The sequence below is a fragment of the Octopus bimaculoides genome, chromosome 8, assembly GCF_001194135.2.
Source record: "Octopus bimaculoides isolate UCB-OBI-ISO-001 chromosome 8, ASM119413v2, whole genome shotgun sequence".
NCBI classification, from domain to species: domain Eukaryota; kingdom Metazoa; phylum Mollusca; class Cephalopoda; order Octopoda; family Octopodidae; genus Octopus; species Octopus bimaculoides.
In genome coordinates this window covers 55,040,317-55,049,119 of record NC_068988.1, presented here as the reverse complement: position 1 = coordinate 55,049,119, position 8,803 = coordinate 55,040,317, and positions in this window count along the sequence as shown.

Below are 8,803 nucleotides of genomic sequence, written 5' to 3'. Positions count from 1 at the left end.
ATGGTTTTTTAGTAGAAAGTGGGTTATACATCTTTAGATTGTATACCTGACTTTCTACTATAAAATTAAAGAAATTGACGGAACGCTGAACTCCAGACTAAACAACATTTATTTACTTGGTAAAACATACATATCTTTAGTTATACATCTTTAGAGGTGAGAATAACGAGCTGTCGAGTATAAGACCGAAAGATGTAGGGACAGCTTTTAAACACACGTCCATGCTCAATCGCTGGCCAGCGAGAAAGAGAATGAATTGAGCGGGAAACGCTTGCTTGTTTTATTCTACGCATGCGTAAAACTACGCATGCGCAGGCGTTACTACAGTTTAAAACAGCCAAAATATAACTTACATCTATGAATTGTAACACAAGGTAGGATGAAAGGCGAAGTTGACTCCCGCAAGACTTGAACTTAGAGTATTAAAAAAAACCTTTATGCTACAAGAACCATTACTATTTAGACACTCCATTGCCTTCTAATTTACAACATTGTTCTGCTTCAATCTGCTTATATATAGTTTTAACATTACAACGAAATCGAAAAAAATCAATCACACACACACACACACACACACACAAAGAGCCCCTTCCTTAGAAGGTCTAAAATCATTCTGGTGTGAAATCGGAAAAATTTTAATCGGGATGCGAAATGGATCGACAAAACCACACTAATATTATTCCCACATCAACAGTAAAACATACATGATCGATACTGAAACTGCTCCCAAAGCAGTGGGAAAGCTACATTATGAGAACGCACTAGGAAGACACCTCACAACTGGCAACTAGTACCAAAATGTCGATTTTTTATTGAAAGCTACTCATAAAAATATTTTTTTAATATTTAAATGCCAGGTTGACATACCAAACTGGGTTGCCATAGCACAAACAGACTTTATGGCCAAAAATGAAAAGACAGCCTTAGAAGAGAACTTATGGGTCCATAGCATGTCTTAACATTATACAAATTCTACAGAAGCTGCATGAACCAGTTCTCCTAAGACTATTGGGAGACTAATAATAGAGTCACTGACGAGCATGAAGAAGAAAAGGCATGCGAGGATGCGCCGAAGAATTTTTGGTAAAGAAAGGTTTGCTAAATTAAGAAAAGATCGAAGGCATCTTGAGATAGTATGGCTTGAATGAAGAAAGGCATTCGGTTCCATTCCCCACTCAAGGCTATTGAAGTCACTACAGCTGGCAAATGTACCTACTGTCATTACTCGCTGCCAACGAAAGACTCATAAAGATCTGCTTTTTATTCCTCATACTTATAACTTAAAGTGGAATGATTGCCTCTGATGTTGTAAATATTTCAACGGAAATGTAATGAATAACTTTCTAGATTCTAAGCCAGGATTCGAAACCAGATCTACATCTTTCTATAGATTCTTTCCTATTGTTCTCGGTTTTCGCACTTGGAAATTTATGGAAGTCAACTATCACGTTCTATTGTTTAAGTGAATATTCTTGGGTTAAATACAGCTCAACATATATAAACTCTTTCATCTTCCATCTTGTTTTTACCTATACCTAGCTTTGCAGCAAGTATAAATACAATACCCAAATTCGGTTCTATTTCTTTCGCTGGTCGCCAGTGCCAAAGAGCACATCACTGTTTTTCTCCTTTCACTTATAGATTGTCATCCGCGACATACTCTATATATCAACCCAGATAGGTAGATTTTCTTACTCTTTCTCTCTCTCTCCTTTTCCCACCTGTCTTCTAGTAGTCATTCACATATGAAAGTAACTAGCTACAGAATGGATAACAGAGCGGCAAATAATCAGTGCGTGACAACAACCTGAAGAAGTATCTTACAATGTAACGACGAAACTAAAGTACCATTTCAACAAAAAATTTTCTTTCTGTCATTTATTTATCAGCGATATTCTAAAACGAGAAACTGTGCTTCTGTTTATTTTGGTTCTAAACTCACAGTCATTTCTTTTACAAACATCCACAGATTATGTCCTAGACTCTAGGACCTAGAGTCTACAACAGTAAGAGACACTAATACTACTCATAATTTAATTGCGAACGATCGAAACATTTATGCTCGAAATACTTACAATATTGAGAAACTGTTGAATTTAATCATATTTTCTATTGATATAGGGATGAATTTTGGTCAAAAATCTTTTATATTTAACAATTGAATGTGGAAAAGCGTTCCCCATACCCAAAACCTTTGCGCCAATGGTTTCCGTTTCCCCTGTTCCACACAAGTGCTATAAATACCGAGGTACTGGTAAAAATTTATTATATAAAGGTGTTGTGAACCAAATAATATTATGCCAAATAAAGGGGGAAAAGATATGGTAGTCTGAGGTTTCCTCTTACAACAAAATAATATCTCTAATGCATTTGTAAGGACTGTGCAATGTGAGGTGACAAGAATGGCTCTTTAGTACCACACCACACAGCTGATACAATAAAGAGAAAATTGATAGAACACATAAATGACAAATGGAAAAAGGAGACACAACCGTGTAGAATGATTAAGAGAACGTTTATTGATGTAATAACATGTGTGTCTGTGTGTGCGTCATGTATACAGATTAATAGACAGGCTGTCATAAGAACAAAGTGTATGTGTGTAAGTATATATGTATGCGCGCGTCAAGAACATATAAGGATGGCAATGAAGAAGAGACAATGAAAGAGTCTATATAGCCATCGAAGTGAGGAGTAAGTTCATAGACACAAGAAAGATAAATAATACCAGTTCGTAGTCATTAGTACACGGTAGTTGAAACACTGTATCAAGGAGCCGCGACCATGATCCGAGCCGGTTGCAGGTACATGTCGTATGTGAAGTCGTGGCTGTGATGCTGCTGCCTGGGTCACTTGAGACAGGAGTTCTTGCAGGTTGTATATTCGCTGTTGATCCATGGTGTAGTAATTCACGAACAGTGAGGTGTTGGAACCTGGGTGAATTGCTTGCTGAGCTGTGTACGCAGAGAGATGATGCTGACGACGTTAAGAAGGACATGAAGGTGGCGACGAAGAAGGAGGTTGCCGTAATGCGGTTGGACGAAGCTGGTAAGTCTCAACGTAGCTGCGGTGGTGGTGTTGTCTGGCGTTGTCGCTGGAACTGACTGTGTCTTTGATGTCAGTGGCTAGACCTTAAAAGGTCTGGAACCAAAGATTTCGAAAGAGAAAAGGCTGAGTTTTTATAAGGAACTGTAGGCTCAAAGCAAGATAGAGAACAGGCTATCCTACGTGATCGTATTTAGGGCCTCCGCCTGGTTATACGCAGCAAATTGGCGCAATCGAGTAAGAGACAAATTGCACCAATACCAACCAATCAGAGTGGTGGACACAACGAGATCCAAATAGCGGCCAAAGGTTAGCTGTTCCCTGCTACGTTCGAATGCACGCATATATAATAAAGGGAGAGAGGAATTTCAGAGTCTAAACTATACCTTGTAGTACCAGCACTGATACTAACATCTGAGATACTTGACTGGTCTATAAAAGATCCGCTCCAAAGATATTAAAACCTGCAAGATCCTAAATATCAAAAGCAAGCTTTCACAGAAAGTGATGTAGACAGACAATATCTCAGATGAAAATAAGGAAGAGGCTTATAATCAGTGTAGACAGCCTTTAACTGCTGTATAATATCACTCTGACGTAGTTAATTATTTTACCTTGCAAGATTCAATGCCTGTGCACCAATAAGTGATCGATCCTATTATTGACAATTTCTCTGAAAATCTGTTACATGTTACCAACAGCTAAGTAAAATAAAATAGCGTTCTATCTATTAAAAAGAGTAAGCAGCTAATCTGAACTCACGAACCATGAGTAAGTAGTTTGATGTACTATCCACTAGGCCATTTCATCCCGAAGTTTAAGTCTATACCTTACAAACCAACAAGGATTGATTTATAAGGCGTAGACTAGAAATAGCTCCCAAATCAACTTCAAATAATATTCTACCGCCTTCAATAAAGGAGATATTAGAAAATACAATTTCTGTTATATAAAAATAAGTAAATGAAAAAAATAAAAAACAGAGTGATCATGACGGAACGCTTTTTATGACAAGTTTGCTCGGTCAAAAGCTCATTTGGTGCTAAATGACAATCGTCACACTATATAATGGCGGTTCTTCGGTATTGGTATCCAAGGTGTCGGTATGAGAAGATGATATCATTTACCCTCTTTTTCAGCCTAGCCTCTTTATGTCATGAGTGGAGATTGTGTAGGTGAATGATGTCGTCTATCATAGGCCTATATAATCTTATAATTTAAAACTTCGGGTGTTGTGAGATCAACAATGAATTAATTTCATTATTATAGAGTTAAAGGTGCCCATAGTCTCTGCAGGACTTCCCAGATATCTGAGATTGATATAGTTGACGCTGAGAATATTGTTGATATTATTTTGCCCTATGTCACCACAAGGATGTTCTAGCTACGAATATTCCGTCGGTTATTACATCTAAGACTAAACCGTTTAATATAAATTCTTTAATTTTTAACAAGCACAACGATTGCGTAAAAGTCACCTTTTTAACTCGTGGTGTTTGGTTGATACCTTCTTGACAGAGGAGCGGAAAATAGGATTTAAATTTGAGGATCGAATTTTATGGAGCTAAATTTGGATGAAGCGTTTAGTGGAAGAGGCAGGTGTACATGATGGTGTGTGACTTTTCGATTAAGAAATAAACCATTGTAAAATTAGTAGAAGAGACAGTGAGGCTATAGGCACACTGCAACGGTAGGATAGTTAGAAGGTGCAGCATAATGGTGAATAGTTATCTTATCGAATAAAATTACCCTTTATTTTTGTTATTAAAAGGAAGGGATATGATTTTATTTTGTGTAGGCTAACATACAACATAAAACTCTCTTTTGACATCCTATAGTACGTGAAAACAACGCTTAAACTATTTGACCACCACCAACAAAATTTCAACAGCATCGTTTACCTTGTAGAAAGTATTTCCGGTGGAGATAGCAACTGTCTGTTCCCAGTCATTATATTTGCAGTGATCGCAAATGTTGATTTACCCCTGTTTTACTTCAAAAGAAGGAATGTTTGCTATTGATTTAGACTAGCTTGCCTCAGGAATCTTCTAAATCGTTGAAATTACTGATGACACAAGACATTTGACATGACACGTAGCTTAAGACAGGCGCATTACGGTGCTGTATATTCTTGTACTCAACTTCTGCACTCTGCAACTACTGTAAAGGCTACAGTTTCAAATCTCAAAAGTTTACATTTCTACAGCTAAACGTTAGTGAACCATGACTGATGGAAGAGTTATTACATTTTTGTATTGTGTGAAAGGTTTCGTAGATTCAGTTGTGATTGGGAGGGTGAATCATGAGATCAACGTGGCATAGCTCCCACTGAAAAATGTAACATTTTTTGATGAAATTTTCCAGACATATTTTAAAGGGTTCTCAACCGGGGTCCATATGGCCCTTTCGGGTCCATATAAGATCTTGTTAAAATTTATGTACAATAAACTGGTTGTATTTCTACAATGAGGAGGCACAATGGCCCAGTGGTTAGGGCAGCGGACTCGCGGTCATAGGATCGCGGTTTCGATTCTCGGACCGGGCGTTGTGAGTGTTTATTGAGCGAAAACATCTAAAAAGCTCTTCCACCACAACTTTCTCTCACTCTTACTTCTTGTTTCTGTTGTGCCTGTAATTCAAAGGGTCGGCCTCGTCACTCTGTGTTACGCTGAATATCCCCGAGAACTACGTTAAGGGTACACGTGTGTGTGGAGTGCTCAGCCACTTGCACGTTAATTTCACGAGCAGGCTGTTCCGTTGATCGGATCAACTGGAACCCTCGACATCGTAAGCGACGGAGTGCTAACAAAATAATTTCTAATTTCTACAATACACAAAATATTTAAACATATTTTAACACAATTCCTAATAATATTTAGTCATAAAAATATAATAGGAGTTTTTAGACATCGAATGACTATGAGGGTCCAGTAAAGTAAAATAGGAATCAAAGAGGTCCTTAGGCAAAAAATAATTGAGAACCACTGGTGTAAATTAAAGTTATACCGGAATTTGTTGTGAAAATTTTTTTCGTAAGAGAAGGAAAGGAGTTTCGGATTATTCACACGCCTCGATTTGTTTCCTCATAACTTTCAGAAAAATGGCTGTTTTTAGATAAAAGTTCTCAACAAATATTTTTCAGGTGATGTGTATTACGATTATGTGGTAATTTGATGTTAAAAAAAGTTGGGGGTAGAATGGAGTCGGATAATTCAGACATCTCGACTTTGTTTCATTCGTACATATTGATGAAGTGGTTGAATTAGCTTCCTCTTCCGAATTCTTTCCACATCATATTCCAATATCATCGTAATCTACATTATCTGACACCTGTTTGTTGAAATTTTTATCAGAAAATATCAATTTTCCAGTAATTTATGAGAAAATGAAATAGGGGAAGGACATACATACGTAGTTATACCATCAATGCTAATGGAACCATTAGAATGGACATCAGTGCCATGGAGTGGGGAGACTGGTATGCATGGCTGACTGTTGGTCTTCCATAAACAACTCTGCCTAGACCTGTGCCTTGGAAAGAACTGCACAAATGATTTATTTATAGTGATTGAATATTAGTCTTATATATTAGCTCACTCCCTCCATCAAATTGATATTGCCTTTATAGGTGTATGGTGTACCACATATCAGATGTCAAAATGATTACAGAATAATGTGAGACAAACTGGTTTGCTCAAGAACACAACACACTACTTGATCCAGGAATCAAAATCATGATCTTGTAATCATGAGTGGGCACTCTAACCACTAGGTCATGTGTCCTCATTGTACAATAAATACACATTGAATAAATACATACCAGACTGAAATAAATACTGTGCTTGCTATAACTGACTAAAATCCTGTTAGTCTATCAACCACTCTGGTCTATTGATCTGTTCATCTATAAGTCAACTACTCTGGTCAATCTGTCTTGTAGCCTAACAGGCTGCCACTCTTTTCTATTTGTATGGAAGCCAATCTACCATTCTTATCTGTATGTTAGTCTATCTACTACTCTCATCTATTTGTGTGTCGGTTAGTCCACATTACTCCGTAAGGGAGATGGGACTGTTTTCCTGGTTTGTTTGGCATATATGGAGCAATCTCGAGGATAACCAGCCGAAAATGCAAAGATAATCTGGAACTCAACTAAGGAACGAAAACTCCGAATGACCCGTCCTTGTTTTCTTTGTATCGTCTGTCTGGATGCATTGCGTTCTTGTCCCATTTTTGTATTTCTTATATATAAAAATATAGCAATGTACGTACACTTTGGTCTCTTATATGTAAGTATATATATCTAAATTTTGTACGACTCTGTTATTCTTTCTATTCTTTCCTTCTTTCTATCAGCCCTTTCACACTTACCTTGTTCGTTCCACTCTTCATTCTTTTGTTCCCCCTCTCTCACATTTCCTGGCCTTCTCTTCATGCTCACTTTTCCTCCTCTTTCACTTCACTCTGTCTCTTTCATTTTTTTCTCGCCCCTCCTTAATTCTTCTATCCCTCTGCCTCTCTCTCTCTTCTCTCCCCACGTGACCGCTGTTCGGCCAAGCCTGACCTTTCTTTCTTGGTTCGACTACCATCTGTGCAACATCTATATTCCTCCCTGTGCCTGTTAAATCTTATGCCCCTGTCATAAGGCCTTACTTACACACACACCAGCTTAATTTAATTCATCCTTAGTCGAAAGATACCTGTTGTTATGTCCTGTTATTTGCATTTGTATTTGTGTAACATTTCTCCATTTTTTCCGTCCTTGTTTTCATATACATTCACTGCTTTCTTCCAAGGAATCTAATGCTCTTAGCTTAGTTTTTCCTTGGGGCTGGCCAAATTGGAGCAATCTTGAGTATAACCAGCCAAAATTGCAAAGATAATCTGGAACTCGACTGAGGAAAGAAACCTCCGAATGACCCGTCCTTGTTTTCTTTGTATCATCTATCTGGATGTTTTGTTGTCCCTTTTTTGTATCACCTAACTGTCTGGCTGTTTTGCGTTCTTGTCCCATTTTAGTATTATATATATATATATATATATATATATATATATTCCTCCTTGGATGGGACACCCGTCTGTCACAGGATTACTCATTTTTGCCAGTTGAGTGGACTGGAGCAACAGGAAATGAAGTGTCTTGCTCAAGAACACAATGCATAATCCAGTCCAGGAACTGAAACCACAATCTTGTGATAATGAGCCCAACACCCGAATCACTAAGCCATGCACCTCCATTTCATTTGTCTGTTAGTCTGTCTTATATTCTTGTCCATCTGTTTGTTAGTCTCTCCATACCACTGTCTCTGTGTCTGTCAGTCTATCTATCACGCTCATCTGCCTATCATTCCATCAAGCATTCACCTGCTTAACCATCTAACACTATGTATGTCAATTAAACCTTGGGAGAGGCATTATGCCGGTAATAAACACACGCACTGGTTCAGTCCTTTATTAATTTATATAGTTTTTTGTTAAATTATTTCATTGCACTCTTGCAATCTCTTCAGTAACTTGTCTCTCCACTTCCATTTATTTTGAATGTATGATCTGGCGTTGTTTTGGCGTTGTTTCGAAACTGTTCGGTATGAGCATGTGAGTGTGTGCAAGCTCGTATGTGTGCACGCTCATATGTGTGCACGCACTTATGTGTTCGCGCTTATATGTAAGTATGTGCGTCCATATGTGTGTTTGTAACAATTTCGTTTATATCAGATCAGATAGAGACTTTTTAATTAATTTATTTACGTTCATATTC